Source organism: Bombus huntii, chromosome 5 (assembly GCF_024542735.1).
Source record: "Bombus huntii isolate Logan2020A chromosome 5, iyBomHunt1.1, whole genome shotgun sequence".
NCBI classification, from domain to species: domain Eukaryota; kingdom Metazoa; phylum Arthropoda; class Insecta; order Hymenoptera; family Apidae; genus Bombus; species Bombus huntii.
Window position 1 is genome coordinate 7,700,989 of NC_066242.1, and position 23,148 is coordinate 7,724,136.

The 23,148-nt window shown below is 39.2% G+C and overlaps 2 long non-coding RNA genes across 4 annotated transcripts in view; both read right to left on the reverse strand.

Moving 5' to 3' along the window:
* Positions 1–46: 46 nt before the first annotated feature.
* On the reverse strand, positions 47–13,875 carry LOC126866002 (uncharacterized). Its single transcript, XR_007689758.1, has 3 exons — positions 11,086–13,875; positions 9,671–9,774; positions 47–9,522 (listed from the first exon to the last, which is right to left on the reverse strand). It is a non-coding gene; the product is annotated as an uncharacterized LOC126866002 (long non-coding RNA).
* Positions 13,876–13,945: 70 nt separating this feature from the next.
* Positions 13,946–23,148, reverse strand: part of LOC126866000 (uncharacterized) — an 87,884-nt gene continuing 78,681 nt past the window's right edge. For all 3 annotated transcript variants that reach the window (XR_007689756.1, XR_007689754.1, XR_007689755.1), the window contains exons 3-4: positions 15,978–16,028; positions 13,946–15,786 (exon numbers count right to left, since the gene is read on the reverse strand). This is a non-coding gene — a long non-coding RNA (uncharacterized LOC126866000). The remainder of the gene's footprint in view (positions 15,787–15,977; positions 16,029–23,148) is intronic.

Below are 23,148 nucleotides of genomic sequence, written 5' to 3' on the forward strand. Positions count from 1 at the left end.
AACTTCACCTCTAAAGGTATTCAAATTACGAGACGCGATGAACAAATTAACGAAAAGAAAGGTAACTCGGATCTATTTTCATTACAAGTATTGCAATAATTGTAAAAGCATTTTAATCAATTACATCTTAATGTTACTACGTATTTACTCAAAGAACAGAGAAGGCAAACAAATCGTTCTCTAAGTTATTAACTACATAAAGAAAAACCGAACCAAAGATGAAACATTTGTGGCACCGTTAAAATTACAAAATGTGAGTTAGATTAAACAGGAAAGAGAATTTGTTTGTGAAAATTCGTAGTACGTTATCAAGCGGAACCGAGGAAGGAATAGTCGGTCAAGCAGCAATCTCGCAGGAGCCTTCTTCCCGCCTGGCCACGAAGAAACGCCCGTGGGGCTCCGCAACTTTTTTTCATCAGCATTTTACGGTTATACTCGCGCATTAATAATGCACATGCTTAATATAAAAAGAAGCCCGCGAGTCTCCGTCTAATAAACTGGAAGAATGCTTTATAACCGGCCGCGGTTTCGGGTCATGAGGAGAGGGTGGCAGAGAGTTTGCTGAAAGCCGGCTAAAGGGGGTGGCTTTCTTCTTTATGCCCGTGGAACGGCCAATCTCTCCAGGACGCGTCGAACGAAAGTGGCCGAACTTCTCCACCCGCGAACAGACAAATCGCCACGCGACGAAAGCGTCGCTCGTTACAGAACTTCCCCCTCGTTTTCCTTTCGGCTCCATTGTCAGCCAACTACCGGAGAATTATATTTTCCCACCAGACTTTGCGTAGCAGAATAAGAATACATTGCTCGAGCGTTTCGAATATGGTTTTTGAAAAACGATAGCGCAACAATCATTGTGATTTAGAGTCATACTGTGATCGTTAGAAATTTTCGACACAGACCCTTTGTAATTTGATTTACATGTAAGTTACGTATTAAGAAAAGTTTTACCATGTGAATTTATTAGTATTATATTCGAAACACGATGCGTGATATATTTGTTCAATAAATATTTTATCTTTCAGAACTCTCTCTGGTCTCAACAGCATTCATAGTGAAATAATGTTTTGACTGAAAATTGTTGAGCTATGATTCGCACGGGGAAACGGTGTGATACATTTATATATTTTATTTTTCGTTGTAGTAGAATTAAATCGACATTTCAGTTATTGAAAAGACAAAATTTCCACAGAGATGAATCTTGATTTCTTATACCATTCTTATGTCTTATGTATATATATGTATAACAATTAAATCATCGTACAGTTATCGTTGAACGTGTCCCGAATTTTTACATAGAATTATACCCGTTATTCTCGATAAAAGATTATGTTTCCTGTTAATAATGCTTACTGTTTCGGGCGGTCAAAACGGAAAGTGATTTTTATCACGGAGCATAGATATATTTTTCTATCATTTTCCGGTGGAATAAATTATTCATGACAAGACAGTCACCTCCAGTTATATCATCAACGTGACGTTCGAATGTAAATCATTTTTAGCCAGGCAATTTTCATATTCATCTTATCCTCGAGAGTCAAATGAATTTTTCGTTCTCCCCGGAGCTGATTTCCGAGTTGCGAGCGAGAGGAGGCCGACACCAGATAGCGGAGGTGAGACTTTTTGAAAAATATGAGTTTAATAAAGAAGAAAGTATGATGTATAGCCCGCTGCCAAGGGAGAGAACTTACCAGGATCAACCGACTTCGATACCCAGATATTGTATGTGTAATATAAGCAGATGAAGGGAATTGCCGCGATGTACTGGGTGTCACGATATTTCACTAGATGTTCGACCGTTCTGCCCAAACATATTAAATCTTTCTCGCGTCATCTTTAATATGATTTTAATATTAATAGCTGATCTGTTATATGTAAATTATTCCAGAACGTTTATTAAGTTATTCCGTAACGTTTTTTCAATTATAATTCTTCTACAGTTCTTAGTCTAATACATCTCTGTTATTTGATTATTTTATAAAAAGACAACATTTTAATGACACGATATATCTTCATCAAATAGAAAAGCACAGAGATAAGATCAGACAATGGGCATCGAATATGTTTTTTATCATTCGTTCTAGATGCTTCCCCTCCGTATCGTAGAATCTGAGAGGAATTTCCATGGAAATCGATGACACCATCGAAGACAGTTTCGGAGGAGAGAGAAACGGTGAATAGATATCCGTAACTTATCCAGATAAGGGGTTGTAAAACGATGTAGCTATCTGCCAATACGGTTTCCTCCCTCTTCGCGAAGGGAGTCGAAGGAAGGTCTTGCATCCAGGTTGCGGCCAGATATAGAGGGAGCAATTCGGTAGAAATTGATGCCATTTGAATATCGTTCGCTACAACACATTTCCAAGATGCTACTGTTTCTATAGCCGTTCGTATCGTTTCCCCAGATATCCATCTGTTTGTGAAGTATTTTCGACTCCTGGTCCGAGAATGGTCATAAATCAATGTTTCACACAGTAGATAAGTTTAATATTTTTACAGTAATATTCTAAATTTTCACCTTTCCTTTTTGTCATCTTTTCTTTCTCTTCGTATTTCCTTGTTCTCTACCTTGGCTAACAATTATTATAATAAGAAGACAATTCCCAAGATATCAATACATAGACTTTCATCCGTACGCAAGTCATGAGACCTTTGCTATTATTAAATGTAACCCTTAATAAAATACAATACAATTTAATTTTCCTCGTAATTAGATTGCAGATATCTATGCAAATTTCTATATAGGTAGACAATTGTTTTACCTACTAACAATAGAAGAAGAATGCTATAACGAGTCTTAAAGCTTCGATATGTTGTATACAAAAAACGCAGAAAAATCCGTAGCCCACTCACAACACACGCGGTTAACAAGCATCAGCTTCATTCTTTAATTACTATACCTACTAATATCAGGATATTAAATGTCTCTTAACTCATAGCTGGTTATGTAAATCTGCACGATCTTCAGGCGTGCAGAAGCTTCGAACCATCGAAAACTACGTAAAAACTGCAAGTAGCATCAACTCTTAATCAACGCTTCTTCTCACCGGTGCATTGCCGTTAATTTCATTAAACGCGGCGAGTATTAATATAATTAGGGCAATTAGAGATGTCGGCACATAGAAACGATGTACGCATTACCGGGCGAAGAATATCTCGGCTACGTGACACGGTAGCATCACGTAGGCGCTATCTACACCGTTGTTTATCGAGCGCACTGTTCCAGTCAAAGTATGTATACAGTGCTCAGTGCCCGTCAATGGCGTTTCTTAGCTTATGCATAAAGCTCTTTCGCTAGCTCCGTCGTGTTCCCGTCGGGCCTGCTCTCCGGTGTTCCTTGTCCCCTTCCCTGCCAGCTTCTCATCTCTCACGATTTCAGCCCTCTCTCCCACCCAACCCCCTATTTCATCGAGGCTTCAACCCCTTCTTCGACTGGTAGCAGCGAGCGGAGCAAGCAGTGCGTCTCGCTCGCTCGCGAGTGTTTCTGCCAGGATGTATCGCAAAATCTATACCGCTGAGGGCGCGAGGAGGTGAGACGAAGGCACCCAGGACGGGGGGGAGGAGCAGCCGAGAGTCAGAGGATGAGACGGAAGAGTGGGCGATGTGGCGGAGGCCAGGGCGGTTTTCGAGAAGGGTGAGCCCCGTCACATTTCACTACAGACTAATAACTTCTGAATATTCATTTCGTGTTTCTCCTTGCCTGCTTGCGTACCCGTAAGCAAGGCTAATGCGACGCTCACAACGCGCCAGACTTTCGGCGTAGTCAGCTACGTACACTGCCTGGCTGATTGTCCCATTCACTTTGTCGCGACTTCTTCGTTTCTTTTGCATTTTGGTAGAAATTTAAATCGATGAAATATAAAAAGTTTGTAGTAATTTTGTATAGGAAAGAAATTCTCTTTCGATGACACTATGTAATTAAATTTTAGTAAGCGAATGGTGGTCGAAGAAAAATGAGATTTACCCTTTGTTTGCACAGGTTCTTATTTGAAGTTGAAAACATGGATGTTTGTACTAATTTTATGCGCGAATTCTTATTCGATGGCACTACGTAGTTAACTTTTAGTGGATATAGAAGAATATTTAATATAAAATGGATCTAGAAGAACATCGAACATATATTATTTGATAGTAATAATAAAAGAAATGGTAAATGAATATGAAGTTCAAAGTAGGATGCGTAATTAAAATATCCTTTCAGTTTCATGTTGCTCGTATATTCGTGCTTGTTTTCATATGTATCTAACGAGAAGATTTGAGATTCACGTTCTAGTTAATCTGATGCAAAGCTTACAAACAGCCAGTGGAAGTTATACACTTTTAAAGAATCTTATATACCTGTAATATGAAACTCATCGTTCTTAAAATACACATACATATATTAGGTAATATGAAATTAAAATAACGTAGAATTTCTGTTTATTCGAAAAAGTAAATCGATCACATAGATCGCACGAAATCTGTCGATTTCGTGTGAGGCGAGCTTAAGGAACACGTAACTCTCCTTCGCCGAAGCGAGAAAAACAGAACAGCTTGAAGGCGAGGGAAAAGCGAGAGGCGGTCGTCATGGTAACTATGAATTAAGTAATCAATGAATTATTATTGACATTGATGTTTTCGTCCGGCTTCTTACGATACTTCGAGTCTTATGAAACACGTTGCCCCGCGTTTCTGATTAATACGTCGAGAGTGTATTTTATTGGATTAAGAGGGAAGCTCAGATTCAAGCAATTTTTCCCTCCTTAATTACCGATTTGACAAACTGACTGATTCAACCAGCAAGACGTCAATATACAAACTTACCTCTAGCATTTGAAATACATTAAAATATAATTTAAAAATTGAGTAGATCGTCGACAAATTTTTGTTCGAACGACGTACAGTAGATATAAAAAAAAACATAAATTAGTAATTTATCGCTGTTAGATATTTTCATATCGTAATAAAGTGCCACAAATTAGACACTATCAATTAATTAACAGATGTTCCTGCTAATTTCCACTCTCCTACTCCTCTCCCCTTCGCCACTGTCGTTCTTCCTTATCGACAAAGAGCTGTACCTAATTCGAAATGGAACTCGTAGAAAATGCGATAGGATGCTGAGGCTCACGAGGGTGGAGAAGAAAGTCAGGGGTGGCCGGAAGAAAGGCGTGCGGTGGAATGCTTTGGGCCAACGGAAGAGACATCGCGCCTCCTTCAATTCCGCGATCTCTGCAACAAATTAGCACAGACAAATTTCTCCCTTGCCTCGAACCCTCTGTCGTTTCTTCCTCGGTGCATACTTCGCTGAAATTTCCTCGTGTCCCGTCGCTCACCTTAACGAAATACCCAGCCCGTGCTTTTTCGCTTCTTCAGGGATCCACTGATTGGGAAACGTAATTTTCTTTGCTGTCGATGCTTTCACAATAATGCCGATACTGTAGGTATTTTCTTGGTAAAGAAATAACTTGTAGAAATATCGATTACGCTATCTTCAGAACGATAACAGATTATCATCCCTAGAAAATAAACATGAAAATATAAAATTATAACTAAACATACTACAAGCAATTGTTAAATATAATAGTAGTTTATTACAGGCCAATACAAAATAAAACTACTCAATGATGCAATTGTTCTATACAATAGCCATTGATAATTAACTGCGTTCAATAATTACGAATAACTATTACATAATAAATCATATCCAAACAAACTACGTAGATGAATTCAGAATACATTCAATCTCGCCCATTTAAATCCTTGGATGAATTTACGTTATTCTTCCTCTTTAATATTAAACTCTCGACTTTCCCGATAATTATTCACATCAAATTCCCATCCCCACAAATATTAATAATCAGGCAAAATAAAAGTATCGATGCATAAACACAATGTTATGAACAAAAAGAAGTGGTTTTTCGTATTCGACCTGCTCGTTTTCATATTTAATTAGAAATTATTGAGAAGTTTCGTTAAATCAAGTTGTGTATTAAATGACGACTTTACATAAGCAAGATCGAAAACAACCAAGACCTGGGCATAAAAGAGCCAGGACAAAACGAATGAAAATTTTACAACGACGACTGACAATCGTGAATTCGCCCCTTGCTGTTTCCTATAGAGCCCTGGACGACGGACCAGTGTACCAACCCTCCATTGTCTCCAGCGGCCCCCCTCCGGTTAGGAAGCGCGCGATAATAAATATAGAGAAAATGAAAAATTATTAAAAACTTCCTTTTTAGCCTTGGTAATCCTCGTCGCCCCCAGAGATGCCGCATTAAAAACCTGCCACCCCTGCTCCACCCTCTGGCGACCTCTTTCTCCGCCTCTGCTTTCTCCACCCTTGTCCATCCTGACTCGAGATCCTCGGGGTTGGGTGTCCGGACACGCGAATTATTTATACGTAGAAATCCTCTGACGACATTACCACAGTGTTAGCATTAAATCATAATGTACGACTCGTTGCGAACCACCGTGATTCGTCCTTACGCGCGTTCCTCTGACAGCGGGATCTTTTCCCTAGATTTATCGTGTTCTTTTTTAGCCGTTCGCTAATTTCTACGAATAACAGATTTTTTTAAGAGTTCACCGGAAGATCTTCGAAGGAACGACGATTACTCGAAACGGACTATCTTCCGTTTGTTTTTTATTTATATATCGAGGAGCTTCCTGGAAAAAGAACGCATAAGACGAAACAGCGAATCGGGTAGGTTGCGTTGGTTGTAATTCTAACTTTTCAGTATAAGGCTACTATTGCGTGAATTAGTAATTGCAATGGATCTTGCAAATCTTCTTTCTCTATTTATCGAATAAAGAAAAATTTCCTAATAATTGAACTATTCAGAAAATACGCTGGGGAACAATTAATTACTTAATAGACCTAACTAAATAGACTTAGAGGATCAATTATTAATCGATTATATATATTATATAGCATTTTTTGATATTAGTACATTATATAGTACACACGTTTAAGCATATAGTTCTAGGAACAGTTATATAACTATGATATTTTTCTTTATTAGGTTAAATATGCATTTTGGATACACCGAGAAAATATCTTTTCAAGGAGATTACCTTTTCCAACGATGCTTCGTGCGAATAATAACGAAGCTCCGATACGTGTCTGTATTTTATCAAAGTGCATGTACTTTATCAGACACACATTCGGCGGACGTTTCGTATCTCCTAACATCCAGGAAGCGTTCCGTACATTTCCATAATTAAAAGGCTAGGTGATCAGCACTCGCAATAATGATTCCCTTGGCGTTCACAAAAATCTACGAAAGATTTATCTCGCTTCGGCCGTCGGTCCGTCGGTCTGAAAGAACGATACTTATCGCTGGATGGGGTGGTGGAAGGGAAACATGAAAATCCATATGAATCATCTGATGCAACGCTCTCTACATGCGTATCTCTTACGTCTGGGCGAACGGCAGAAGAACACAAAGCTAATGCAATTTTGCAATTACACCGAGCTCGCGCTCCTCCCTTCCTGTGAGCCGGGGAGGCTCAGAGGAATGTCGGCAATACCGCGAGAATATTTAAATTTCGTTTCGTTTCCGCGTCGTTATTCTTTCATCCACGGTCCGCCGGCTTTATCCCTCGTCGGCAATTAATTGGCAAATCCAATCGGCGCACGAGGATGCAAAGGACCTAGCCTTTTATACCCGCGACGTTAAGTTCTCGTTGGAATAGATTCCGTTGTATCTAATTTTACTGCGTCAAGTATTACGTACAATTGCTCACGAAAGTATTCTAACGCTTATGAAGGAGAACTTTTCTGTCCACAGCGTTATACGGAACATCTTGAGATTTCATTAAGGCTGTAATGAAATGCGAATGTATACTTTTTATGAACACATTTTTATAAGATCAACTTGTAAACACAGTAGAAGTATTTGGATACTTTACACGCGTTCTATATGTTCCTAAATCATCAAAATTCTCATAAATGCACAAGTACATTCAACCTACTGATAACCGTACTTAAAGACACCGCATTTTGCAAGAACAAACTGTACGACAATAAATGACGAAGTTCGACATAAAGTTCGGAGGTAAGTAAAAATTTGGACGAGGAAACGATCAGCGTTCGTTGATCACCCGGGGCATTCTTTTAATTACGGTCCTCAGAGATTTAACATTCGCGCGTATCATTTTCCACTTGCGAGTCGCTTAATGCATCACGCCGCCGTCAAAATAAGCCCAGCACCAAGTAATAAATCCCGAGATTATCATGATATAATAGACGCGTCCGTGAAACATTCAGTCCTTTCATACTTCGTCCGGATCCAATTCTCCGTCCAGCGGAAAGTTTCCGAAGGATACGTAATAATCCTCTCCGCAATTCCGCGCGCTCCGCTCTTTCCCTCTATAGATAGAAGGGGCGTGAGAGAAGAGACGGCGCGAAAGAGAAGAACACGGGGAAGAGGGAAACGGGAGTAAAAAGGGAAAGAGAGAAGGACGAGGGGGTACGGCATGTAGGTACGGGCCGGCTGCTGTATTAGATTTGCTTTCTAGGACACTTTAATCAAAATGTACCTATGTAAATTTTTGAATACACATCCCTCGTCTCCCGCGATGTTTGTATAGGTCAGGCGAAGGTATTTTGCTGGCGGGCACCACTGTCGCAAACCGCGGCGGCTGCCGTCGCCGCCATTGCGTCCCCGTGAATTAAAGAATTTGCAATTCTGAAATTCAGGTGATCGCATACATACACACCATCCGGTTTTATCTCCTCGGCGGCCTTTCGTCGCGGGGTAAGTATCGACCGAGGCTGCCTCCGCTGGTGGACCTGCTGCCGTCCAAGAATGCGGATACAACGAACATCCGTTTCAACCAAGAAGCTTCTTCGATCCCCGCTATTACCTATCCTCTTTGACGATAAATATGTACTATTGTTTTTAAATGTGCAAGTGTTAGCAAAATACTTCATACTGGATACTTTCGAATGAATACAACTTTATTCTTGTAAAGTTTGTGAAGAAGGTAACGGAATAGTTTCAGGAAAGGAATAAATTTTATTCGATGGAGATACGTAGGAAGGAATTTTATCGTATATCGAGCAGATAAGAGGTGTAATATTGCGTTATCGCTTTAAACGCCTGTAACGTTTCATATCGACGATTCGACGGTTCGATATCTCTATCCAAACGAGTATCGCGAAACAGCGAGTACGGGGGAGATGAAAGGCTGGCGAGCGACGAATTTCAAGATAAATTCCAAAGGACAATTACGACATTTTAATTGCACAATACCCGGGCATAGAGAACGTCGAACAGAGAGCAGAGGGACGAGAAAGGCGAGGTAAAAAGGAGAAGAGAGGCGACAGAAGAGGCAGGCAGCTCGGCGCTGGTGACGGAAAAGGTGAAAGAAGAGAAAGACAGACAAAGGGGTGGCGTGTGGAAGTGGGGATGGACGGGCACAAGAAATGACCGACCAAGCACACACGCGTATAATTATAATAACATTACTTGACAGAGATGGCAGCGAGAGACGAGCCTTGCCGGACAGGCTCCGGCGAGCATTGAAATATTATACCTACCAAAGAGAAAATAATTAAAATTCAACCCTTGCGCTTGCTTGCTTGGCTCGCATACGAACACACAGAAAGAGACCACGTACGTCTCCCTATGTGTATGTACGCGTGTGAAAGTGTGCGCGCGCGAGCGTGCATCGACGTACTTACCCACGTATCGCACGGTAACCACCCCATCCTTCACGGCCGCCCCCACTTCTTTTCCAAGGATGGGGTTTCCCATATTTTTTCCAGCGCCGTAGGTACCAGGTATTCTAGAAACGTTTGTTCGTTACGGACGTGATTCTGAGCATCGTTCCACGGTAAGTAGAAAAATCTACCGTGCACGGTACTCGCGCATCGGATTATCAAATCTACTACACGTAATTCCTTTTCGCTTTTATTATGAATCTTTATGCTCGCGCCGAATGTAACATTAATTATTGAGAAAAATTTCCCGTCGTGTTATTCGTTGCTGAAAAATGTCTAAGGATATGCCGTGTTACTCGTTGATAAATAAAAACGTCTGATATACGTATACAGTGATGTATTAGAATACGCAATATATTTCCTTTCAAGATATATTTAGAAATTGGTGAAGTTGAGTAAGATACAGAAGTATGTAAAAATGAGATTTTTGTCCCAGATTTCAACTGTTCGAAAATGTTTTATGCTTTTATCTACAGTTTCAATGTAAATTTGAAGTCACCGTATAAAGAGTCTAAGTATATCTTGAGAAGTTCTTGGTTATAAATTGAACTGTTTCATAGATATTTTGCACTTAGCACCGTTACGAAGACAAAATTAACACTCTTTCTCGTTTACAGTTAATTAGTAACGTTGCTCAAATATAGGTTTTACGATCTTCCAAATTTCGAATTATACCATTCGTAATTAGAAATTTCATTTCAAATTATCCCAAATGAAATTTCAACATTTTTCCAGATACGATGCGATACGCTAACTATGTTTCCTACTAAATATGTTTATTAATCCTTTGAACTGTACAAATGTAGATGTTACGATGTTATTCGGACAACTGGAGGAGAGTTACTACATAAAAAGTTAAGACACGGACCAGAAGTATAGAAATTTTGGGAGATTACATTTCAATCGTGTAATAAGTAAGTTAAACACCCGCAGAAATTTGACGGTTCAGCCGAAAAGGGAGAGACGAAGCTTAGACGTCGCATAGCCGGCAAACTTCTTACTCGTATAAATGCAATACCGGCACTTCGGTCAAATATGCATTAATAAAGCCGTATTAATCTCGCAGGGAAAGATAGAGCGATATTATCGGGCGACGTCCTCGGCGAACGTCAGTTCACCTCCGTCGTAACTTTTTCATGAATAATCCCGGTGCTAATTTGAATAAATTATAACAGGCGGCGTTTGACCGGGCCCGAATTCTCTCGACAGTGCTATTGATAGCCGTGAAAACGGAACAACGGCCGAGGGTGGATTTCCGCGACTTCCATTAATTCCTTTGTCTCCCGTTTGTGGGCAGAGAAGTGATTTTCAAGGACTTCTTTTTTTCCTCTCTCCCTATCCATGGCCAATCCATTAAAATATCAATTAGAACGTACCGGAACCCGCGTCGCTTTTTTCCCCAAGATCGATGCTTTTTCTTCGCTTGCCTCCTTGCTGACGGCGGAATCGGCTCAAGCAACTGTAGGAAACGCGTTTCCGCGCTGGAAATCGAGGCGGTCCATTGTTGTCGAGCGGGACAAAAAGGCAAGGAGGCTTACGGAACGGAAATAGGAAGTGCTTGCTGCTTACCACCGATACGTTCTTCCGCGCTGCTAAATAATTCAGCCTCGCTCTACCGAAATTTTCGCAACCGCTTAATCTCTTCTGGTTCGCTAAAGCTGATTATAACGGTTAACGAAATGCATCAATTCGTCACGCTTTGATAGTAATTGAATTATTGTGTCGATCTTCCAGGTATAGCACACGTGACCTACTCTATTATTCAACAATACACAATTTTCGAATAATATAATAAAAAGTATTTATATTCGTGAATGTTTAAAATCCTCTTTTCTTTTTGTCACTCTAATTCTGCGTACAATAAAGTAAAACGAAAGTGTAAAAGGGGAACCTGTCGTTTGGAGATTGCTCGATTTAGAAATCAAACATTCCAGTGCTCTAAGAATGCTTTAAGAATACTTTAAGAACGCTCCAAAAATGCTTCGTGCTGAACGAACGAGATTGCTTCGTCCGATGCTTCTAACTGTGGGGGGAGTGGACGAATAATTTCATACAATATATTTGCAAATGTCTCTTCTTCTTTTTTAAATCATGCAATACGATGAAACTCGCAATTATAATTTCTAACGAGCCTTTCGTTCATTTAATCGAAACAAGTTGAATTAAAATTTAAAGCTATTCGTAGTCAAGAGAAAAGTATCGCAAGTAAAAGACAGTATCGCGATCGCGGTATTCTTAGGATTCCGAATTCCTTCTTAGCGATAGCATCTACGAAGCCATCGAACCACGAATGGAAGAGTCCCGAGGCGAATGGAAGAATCTGGAGTTGCTCCTTCTACGCGCAACAGAGAAAGAGAGAAAACGAGAGAAAGTGGAATCGGTGTCTGCAAGTGTTATTTGTACCGTATCGAAGAATCCCCAACTTCAACTCCACCCCCAGAACCGACTCACCATTTCCCCCAGTCGTTTCGTTTCTCCAGCGACAAATAAGCAACGGAACGAACATGGCCCTATCTCGCACCAGCAACGACTCGTCTTGGAAGCACTTTAGATACTCGAGCCTTGATTTCGCATCCACGGGCTGAAATTTATCTTCTTCGACCCCGCCATCCTGCCAGGACGTCGTTTTAAATTCGATTCGGATTCTTATCATTGTCTGCCTGTCATGTTTTAATTGTACTTGTTACACGTTGTATATATGTATATGCGTCGATCATGGTGATTAATGTACGCGGTCGTCTTTGAATATACGTTAGTATTTTAAAGGGTAGACACAGGGATAGAAATTAGAAAAAGATTCTACGGATATAGATTACACATTTGATAGATTAAATTGGGTAGATTAAATAAAGAAGGTGTAAGAAGGTAAATCGGTACAAAATTTTGCGTGTCTTTTTTACAGATGGTTTTCCAAAATTTCTAGATTCCATGGAATACGTAGTACCTTTAGATTTGTGAATTAAATTATACCAGGAATATTAAGAAAATTGCATGATTAGATCTACTCGTTTCTCTATAAAGAGTATTTAAAGGTAGATTTCATTAACGACAAAAAAGAAAAGAATGAAAAAAATGATAAATCAGTAGATCGATAATTTGCAGTCGTAAATAATTTTACTTGGACTGATCAGTCTACAAACCAACATTTTCATGGAATTTCCAATAAAATAAAAAATGCTATCTCTCCATAAAACGATAGATCTTCCTCCAGGAATAATGAATTCGTTAATTGAATACCTAGAATCATATACATAATCCATTTTCGATCGCAACGTGAAACAAGGCGGCGGAAATAATGAGTCAGTTTGTATTCATCCTGTCATCGTTGGAAAGAATAAAAGTGCAAGTGGGAGACGCGAGTGACACGTTACCGCAACGTTTTATAGGAGAGCCCGGTGGATCGGCAGTATGGGGAAAATTGAAAATGAGCATAAAAAGTATAAGAAAGCGAGGCACAAGGCAGATTGCCGTGGAACATTCTTCGGCAAAGGGGCAATTCATTTTCGTATGCTGTATCAATTTCTTGCTTCGTCTCCTTTTCTCGTCGTCGCCCCTAACCTGCGTGTCTTCTCCCTTCTTAAGCATCGTCTTCCTTCGCCTTCGCGATGCTTCCAGCCTTCGATCTATACTCGTTTCATCCCTTAAAACTGTTAACTCCGGCAGACATCAAGGGGAATGCGAATTAGCCCGGCTGTCTTATCCGCGCCGATAAAAATGACGATGGAAAAGCGCCGAGCGAGCTCGTTCCACTCTTCCAACCGATCTCTCTTTCCTCTCATAAAACTTATACCTTAATCGATTCCTGATTCCCTTCCACTGTGAAAAAATTATAATGTCTAAATACGTGCGCCCCTTTGAAGACGCTTGCACCGGGTTCAACGAGCAACAAAGGAATTTCGTTTCAATACGGTTGGATTTAATCTGTGTCGAACGCAGAATGCTTTGCACTTTGAATGCCACGATTGCTTTGCATTTTCCGAACATCGAAATCCTCTCGACCGTGTGAAAGAGTTTTAGAGATTTGATGGTACGTTTGATTGATCAATTTTTAATAAACTGAAGATATCATAGGATTCGTTTAATAAGATCGTCAGATTGTACGTTGTACGTACTATGTTTCATAAAATAGGAAGAGCGACAATCACCAAAATGGCGTAATAAGGTCGACAGTATTCGATGAACAACGAAAGATACAAAGTTGTCAATTCGAACCTCATTAATATTAAACGTAACATTAAATACTTTATGCGATTATACTATAGATATAGAAAAAGTGAGGAATTCTTCAGGAAAAGAAGTAAAATAATGAATGCTCTCAATATATTATATTACGTAAGAAATATTTGTAATATAATAATTACTATGAGATATGAAAAAGAAAAGAAAATACTTCGTAGCTGCTTTCTCAAACAAAGGTATAAAGGTATCAACGACAGAAAATCTGACGGAACAGAAGAGATTTTCTTGGCGTTTCGGTTAGATGAACACGCGTAACACACACGGGACCGGAGGTGTGGACGCAAAGGGTTGCCGTAGGAAAGTCGAGGCTCGATCGATCATGCATTATAGACTGGAAGCTGACAGCCGGTGATAGATCGTGGTAATTAAATAACTCGTTGCGATCATGCCAGAGCCTCGAGATTCGGTCGCAGCAACACAGAGGAAGAGCAGGGGTCTAGTTACAGGAGGGTTCAGTAACATGTGCACGTCATTCTTGGACGGGGTGTAATTGACAAGGCAATTGATAATCGCCTTTGAGATGACAGTATCTCCAAGAATTAGCGCCACGCGAACGTCAAACTTCTCGACAAATTGAACAGTAGATCATTAAGACGATGAACAAATGTTTTAACATTGTTAAGATAATTTTAAGAGTCCTAAGAATCTTTAGGGAAACCTTCTTATATTAATCGGTATGACATAAATTACTTATTTGTATGTAGCTCTAATTTTCAATGCTTAAGTATTTTAAAAATTCTATTTCTATATTTTTTTCCTATAATTGTCATTATGTCACTTATATCTTGTCGAAAGTTTCAAAGTAATTTTTGTTTTAAGAGAAGACTCCCAGAGTGTTACAAATGATCTACCTGATTCAAGTATCTATAAATTGCAGAGGATTTAACAGAAAAAGAACACACACTGTGTAATAAAGAAAATAGATGTTTCTGTTTCAATAGCAAAAATAGTAAATCAACGTTGATCTTAAGACAAACCGATGCGATTCAAATATTCCCTATGCAGCATTTTTAATATTAAAATCATTTTACATTATTTTAAATCATTTAAAAACACCACTGTTCCGTATAAGGAGGGTAAAATGAAATTCAAACAAAGATAATCCAACACGCATATAACTAGAACGTCTCTTTGCACGCAAAGATAATCGGTTGGGTCTATCAGTTTCCATTAATACTCGTTTTACCGCAGGAGTTTTCATGGCTAGGAGCCCACACCGATGGTCAGCAGCTTATCGGGAAATCGAGAGGCTTGCCTCGGTAAGGCACGCACGATCTAATTAATAATCAGCGAGGCCAGGCTTCGAAGTCGAGCCGAGGCGAGTCGACTCGCGGTCCAGCGGCGTTTAATTATTTCGACGTGAAATATGTATGGTGGGTGGCCCGTGGAAAGCGAGAAGGGGTTGCAGAGAGAGTCGAAATGGGCGTACGACGGCCGTGCAACCTTACTCTCGCCATTGTCGACGACCGAGAAACTGGTTGAAAGGGTTGGCCATGCGGTGGACGCGGCGCCGGTAGGCGGCGGCGAAAAATACTGGCTTCTATTTAATTTCATTTTTAACTTGAGGCTATATTTAATTAAGAAATATCACGAAACCCGATATATATGTATATACATCAGCTACTGGACGAACGTGGTTAATTGTCGCTGTGCTATCCTGTCCTATCCTCGCTACGATTGTCACGATGAAGCACGCGTGCTTAGGAGCGTTGATTAAAAAACATACACCTAATTCGTTTGGGGGAATTTGAAGATTTGGCAACGAGGCAAGGAAATTTTCAAAAGTGTCGTCTTCGTGGAATATCGACTTAATAAGTTGTGACGTAGGTTCGATTCATCTGAAATGTAAGAGTGAATAGGAGATTGGTATCCAAATAAATATTATGTATGATGATATCGCTTTCAATTAATTCTACGTTCAAAAGTTGCATCTATTAAGCGAGAAAGGTAGAGATTTTCAATCGACTATAGGACTTTTTCATGCTTACGGTCGATAGAATATGACATGAATAAATTATACAGTGCTTACCTGGTTCAGTGGACGAAGACCGATGAATGAAGATTTTCTGTCATCGATGTTCTGAAACAAATACATACGCTAATGTTTAATTTCGGTTTCATGATATAACGAGCAGCTATAACTATTACTGTTTTTAATGCCGCACCTTATCGCGGTAATAAATGGATGGAAGAAGAAAAGTTCACTTAAACCTAACAATCCAGTTAATAGTTCTTAAGAATAAGCAGAAAGATACAAATATTTTATCGTTTTCAATGATCGTTGACCTCGTACTAAAAGAAAAACAAAAATTCGAATCATATAACTAGTTTGCAGGATAATTCCAGCAACACCGAAGCGTATATTACCGTAAATTCCATACATATTCCATGAGGATTGCAACGAGATCGTATCTCAGGCCGTAGGAAAGTTTTCATTCAAAGATTCTGCCGGGAATCTTGATATTGGAGCGTGCAATCGATATGGCAGTCACGTGGAGAATGCGTCGAAAGATTCCCCAGTGAGGTTTTCTTATTCGAAGGGATACCTGCGATAGCGCAGTTTCCCTTGGCGCAAAGGGTGGCAGAGGCAGGGGGACCAATTTTCACAGCGGCGAGATATATCCGGAGGTCTCGGAGTACCGAAGGGTTGGCGGCAAAGATCACAAGTAATTGAATGGGGGTGAGGGGGTGGTCTCGCTCCAACCCCCGTGAGTGTTCAACCAATTAATCCACTTCAATCCAGAAAGCAGCCCTGTGAGCATCGAGGAACCTTTTTTCTCTCTCTCTATTACGCTGCAGACACGCCAAGATGTATTGAGATCGAAAGAGACACCGTTGGGATTCAAAATATCTTTGTGGCTGCTTTCCATCCGATCCTGCTGCGCTTTTCATTGAACTTGATGTTTCCCATTCGTCTGTATCCCGTTTGCCAAATATTTCGGCTGATATGGTTTTAAAATATATCGTAATCAACCCTATTCCTGCGATTCACCACAAAATTCTTCAGATTCTATTACACTTGTATTTTATTTTAGTGGACAACCCGAGTCTTTTACATCCTGAACTTCACTAGTGTATTTTTATTTTTACCTCAAAATCTATTAATTAATGTACAATACGGTTAAAACTACAATATATTTTTCCGAATTTTCTCGGATTTTTCGAGAGTCCAGAACAGTAATGAAAAGTAGGCATAGGTACGAACAATCTTTGTATACTTACGATTAAATTTTTGTAGACTTAGGATAAAAGAAAGAGATTTAGGATTAAAAGAAAGAAATTCTCGTTTAGGGAAAACCCAATTACAAGTATAGCGTAAATTATACAGCAAGAGAAGAATACGTTGGAATATTCGGGAAAATCGATTCCACGAGAATCACGGGCAGCAAAAATCGCAAGCATGCCAATTAAGGGTAGATATTACCCTTAGCTGCGTATACACGCATGGTCAGACAACAGTCGTCCCAGATTGGAAATCTGAAGCAGGAATTCGACGGGTAGCCGCGTCTGGAAACGTTGCGGTATCAAAGTGATCCCGCAACACCAATTAAGTCCCTTTCAAGGCAGATCGTAGGGATGGGTCAGCCAATAAAACAAAGTAAATCCGCGTCTGGTCTAATCTTATAGATAGAGAGGTACGCGGAGGGCGAAAGAGTTTTCTCGCCAGCACGTAAAGTAACGATTACCAGATATTCCTGAGATACGGCGGAAAGAGATTTTAACCCGGCCCACCGCAAATCCTGGATGTATCCCCTAATAATACTCAATTTTGCTGTGGATTAATAGCGGTTTACCCCCTCTTCCATCCCTTCGCAACCGAAAGCGTCTTCTACACGATCTATGACGCACGTTCCGAGACCTGAACTTCTATTATCTTGCCATGATTAAATATGTGCTAAATATTTCTAGCAGTATTTACAAATATAAAATTGTCATACTGCGCTATTCTGTAGTATATTAATCAATATCCGAAATATAGGCGATAGTTGTCATGGAAAAATTTGTGGAAATAAATATTTAAAAAGTTAGTAGCAATATGAACTTCAAGCGATGAGCGTTTACTATATTTACGTTATTAAATTCCTAGAATCTTTACTGTAACAAATATGCAGAATAAGTATATCCTTTTTTGAAACAGAGGTATGAAATACTTTTTAAGCATGATATAAGCTTATTCTCTTATTCTATTGCTTCTTAAATAGACAACTAAATTCATAATGTTATACCTATGCCTCTAGCGTGCAGGATAATCAAGACTTTTTCTTATTTTAATGAACACTGTACACTTCTAAACTTCGTGATCTTACTTGGTCGAATTCGTCTCTCTTTTAATTCTCTTTTAACATATTTGGATAACGGAAAACAGCACGTAACCAAGCGATAATGTATAAAACGTAAAGTTACTAAGGAGAAAAAAAAAAAAATGAAACACTGTCATTCTTGTTTTGTTCTCATAAAAAATACTTTACCAAATAGCTGTTATCATTTCGATGTGAAGTTTTACGCGGAGGACAAAGTTCGACGAAAGTTCTTTTATTATCGACAGACAACGTTGCACGAGCGCGCGAGCACTCGCGGAAAAGTCGAAGTTTATGGTTGGAGGTAACGGGCCCCGGTGTACAGATTGTCGAATCGAGAAAGGACAACAGGGGGCAGCATGCTAATTTATAGCACCCTGGCGCTCCATTACGAATATTTATCCGCGGTGAGTTTAATCTAAACTTGGAGAGTCCTCCTCGCCTTGCCCCGCCGTCACCTTCCTCGTGCCACCCCCTTTTCGAGGGTGTCAGTCATCTTTCTCCATCCACCAGACTACGTCTACTTTCTCCTCCTTCAAGGAGAAATCCTCGCCACCTTAACGACGTATTGTCTCTGCGACTTATCAAAACAATTCGTTCAACTACTATTTCATGGCCTCCGTTGCGAGAACGTTGTTTCATCTGTCACTGATTAAACTAGCTTAGGATAAGATTCGTTCTCTGCGTCGTCGTCACAAGATTCGATTGGCAGCATTTTTCTCTCCCCCTTTTTTTTTATTCTAGATCATTAGTTGAACAGACAATATTCGATTATATTTTGTAATTAATTACATTTGAATAAGAAAAGCGTTTGCGTTGCCTCAAATTTTGAACAATTATACTATTATTTTGTTTTGTAGGCGTATGAAGCGTTCTGTATGGTGTTTTTCTTTACGATGGCCTCCTGAAGTATTAACCGGTTTAATTTAATCATATCGTTTTATTGTATTTGTCTTTCAATCATTATTTAGTGCAGAATATTTCAAAACTTACCTAACGTACCTAATTATGGGAACTACGTGGGTATAATTTTAACTAATTAAATAAATCATAGAATTTATCCGAAAGAATTTACACGCGTTTAAAGTTGAGCTTAAGAATTAACGCGAATTTATAAGGGACATTTTGATATCGATATTCCGTAAGCAAGCGCGTAATATTCCAGGAACAAGATAATCTTCGGAAGAGAGAGGCGCACGTTAATTTCGGGGCGCAGGGCGTCCCTGTTATCTTCTTATTCCTTGCCACCCCATTTTTCCGAAACTCCTTTGCATATTAACAATATTGCTCTTCGAAGCGATGGAGCGGTTTTAGGATAAAAAATTATGAGGACAGACGGGCCCCTCGAGCTTCCTTTCTTTCCGTTTCTTCGGCCTGCGCCTGTATTTTTCTTCATCTTCTTCGACTCGCCGTTCACTATCCCCCTCTCGCTTTTTCTTTCGATCTTCTCGGTCTTTTTTACGATACTGCCAATTACACGCCTGTTTGAATTCACTATCCGACCGAGGCGAACACCCTGATATAAATTTTTATCGCTCGCTGCGGGGTTCTGCTCGCTGCACTTCCTGTTCTTGCTTTACGACACTCTTTCACTCCACAGTCGACGTTCATAACTCTTATTCCCGTTCGCTGTGAGTATCCACGAAATACAAAACATATGTAATCGTATAAAGCTTCTTGGAGTTGTCTACTTAAAGTTGGAAAGTGAATTCCCGATTGAGGACTAATCAGACCACGCAAATTGAGCTGCTAAATATTCCTTGTATTATTAACTGTTGTTTCCATTTTAATATGATTTCATTGTTTCCATTTTCTCTACTGATATCCTAATTGAGGCGAAATTTAGATTAAAGACGTCTAAACTCAGTATGATTGGATCTTAGTTTAATGAATTGAAATTCTACTATACTTTAACCATTCTATGTATCGAATACCAATTTTATTCTTTAAAATCTTTCTAATTAACATTTTCGAATAATCCACGCATTAATCCGTGAAAAATTCCAAACAAAAAATTCTATTGACCGAAAGTACGATGATTATAAGGAAACTACTCTATTTACGCAGTCGATTGTTAAAAAAATTCCAGTAACATCAAAGAAACGAGTGTTTCCAGGAAAAACTGTTCAGTCGTCTACCGATTTTTCATCCATCGCGAGCGTTAGTCTCTTTAATGCAGCGGGAACCCCTCGAATATGAACAATAAATGTGACAAAGTACTCGCGGAAGGTTTTCGAGGGTGATATTACTCTGTAATAGATATTACGTGTCTACCTGCTCGCATATTAGGTTTTAATATAGAAGATACGAGCGGCGGCGCCGAATACTTTTTCCTTTGTGAAAAATTCACGTCGGCTGCAACTTTTAATAGTAATACTGTCGGTAGACACTTCGTCGAGCGTGCTGGATGTGCAAAAACGTGGAACGGGAACTGTCGAATGTGGAAAAGCTAACGCGATGTCTCCGATGGAACGTTAATATACGTAGTCGTAAGATTTGCCAACTTCAAACCGAGAACAATTTGTAAATATTAAAGAGAAGGTAAAGAAACAGATTAATGAAAATATTAATTTGAGCAAAGTACGTTATATTATAAGTTACGTTAATCTAAGTATATTATACAATGGAGAACGAAATAGTTTTTCATATAAAAATGAATTAAAATTACATATTACAACTTTTGTATGCTTATTCTTCGATAGTACACGAATATCATTTTTATACAAGAGATACATTAAGTTGCCCTAAACGTTTTTATATTCCAATAGACGTTTTCCAATGTTTTGTATTTCAATAGAACGAAATGGATCATACATAATTCAACAAAATAATGTAAAACAAAAAATGTATATTTATTATTTCCTTATAAAACAAAAGAAACTTTTGCGACAATTTTATACCTACTATATTTCTCTCAAAAACATTTGTCAATTTTATAAAAACTACAAGATATTCAATACGAACATATCTTTCACAGAGACCACAAAAGTATTTAAATAATAATTATTATATATAATTATTAATTGTATTATTAATAAATATTATTATATATATATATTATATGTAATTCAGTATTTAAATAATTACCAATTACACTAACAAGCAACAACATTCAGTAAGACTATCTTCAAAATTTAATAGACGTCTAAGATCACTATTCAACTTGTACACTAATTATACTATAAATTTTTACTAAACATATGTCTTCAGTAAATGACTTATAATATTTATACAGATTTCCAAATTGGTTTCAAATTGTATCAATATAAAACCACCACATAGCCGTTTCTCATGCTAGTGGAATTCTAAAATGTTTCATATAACACACACAACACGAAAGCATAAGTTTTCTATAGTATTGAAATACGTTCGTTAGCCAATCTACGTACAATAATATTTATCCACTTCCTACGTATCCTTATACGGAACTAAAACCTGATGCTCCATTCTCTTTAAAGGAGAATTTCTAACGTGTCATTTTATCGATTGTGTATATTTCTAAAATTTCCATCGAGATTTACGCTTGGGGTAAAAAAATCCACATGGAGATCCCGGTGTAGCCCGGAATCGAAGCGCGAGCGGAGCAAAAGGGCGGTCGCCTGTGGCCTGGAACTTCAGTCGGTGTTTTTATTTACACCGCATTATTTACTTACCGTGCATCCTATGAACGAACGGCAGTATAAAGCGGTTGGAGGAGACTCGGGTATAAGCACACAAGCTGGTTCATTAGAGACATTTGAGCTCCTCGCGAGGATGGCAGCCTGAAACGGGTAGACGGGGTGGTTCAGGATGCAAGAGAGAACCGGGTGGCAACCGTGGGCTGGGTTTCAGGGGTCTCGCTGGGGTGGTTGGGTGGAAACAGACAAAATCAACAACGAGTAACGAGAACTCCGCGATATTAATCCACTCGTCGAGTTTTCAAACTTCCTACAAAGGCACCGCACCCCATATCCACCCACCCTCCATTCACCACCCCTCCACTAGCCTGCCAGCTTCACCTTTCTCTTGTAGTCTGCATGTTTGCGAACGAGACCATAATCAATATTTTATCGTTGCTTTGCGACAGATGCATCTCATTTAGGAGAAATTATTAGATATTTCTGTTAGCGATACTTTTTCGCGTACAGTCCTGTTTGCAAGCAATAGGACACCTGCTCTCTTACAGAACGTGATGATTCTTCCAGATTGATGTATTGTAATTTAACAGAAAGAATAGTTTGTTTGGATGTAGTCGACATATTTTACACTTCGAAGTTCGCGTATGTGTATCGCTCGGGTGTCGAAACAGAAAGAAACAGAAAGTCGTTACGATATGATACGTAACAACATGCTTGTAATGACAAAAGGTGTCGCGATTAAATCAAATTTCGCGTCTGTTGTAACATGTTAAATAAATGATCAGTTGGAATTTTGTATTTGTATCTATTTTAAATACAAAACCGCGGGAACTATTTGGAAGAATTTGACAAGGAAATAATGAATTAACAATGGTTGCAGTCTGTACAATTTCCTGGCTTGAGCGTCGTTGAACAAATTTTGGATGAATCAAGCACCTTCCTCTACAAAATTGCTTCCATCCTTAATATGGTCACTGTAGATTTCTTTCGATATCATAAACAAGAAATAAGATAAGATTCACGAGACCAGGAAGTACGATCGAAGAGATCGATCAATCAGAGGTCAATCAGTATAGTGTTAAACGAAGCTGTTTAAAACGTAGGTGAATAGTAGAGTTGTTTCGTGTCATTGACTTACACCACGATTAGTCATCGCAGTCAATTGACCCCAGATGATCGTATCGGATATTCTTGCACGGTCTCAGTGTCAATTATGGCACGCGCCAACGATTCATGCTGTTCGTGATCGGCTCGCGAACAGTCAGACCCGGTTACGTCATCATCG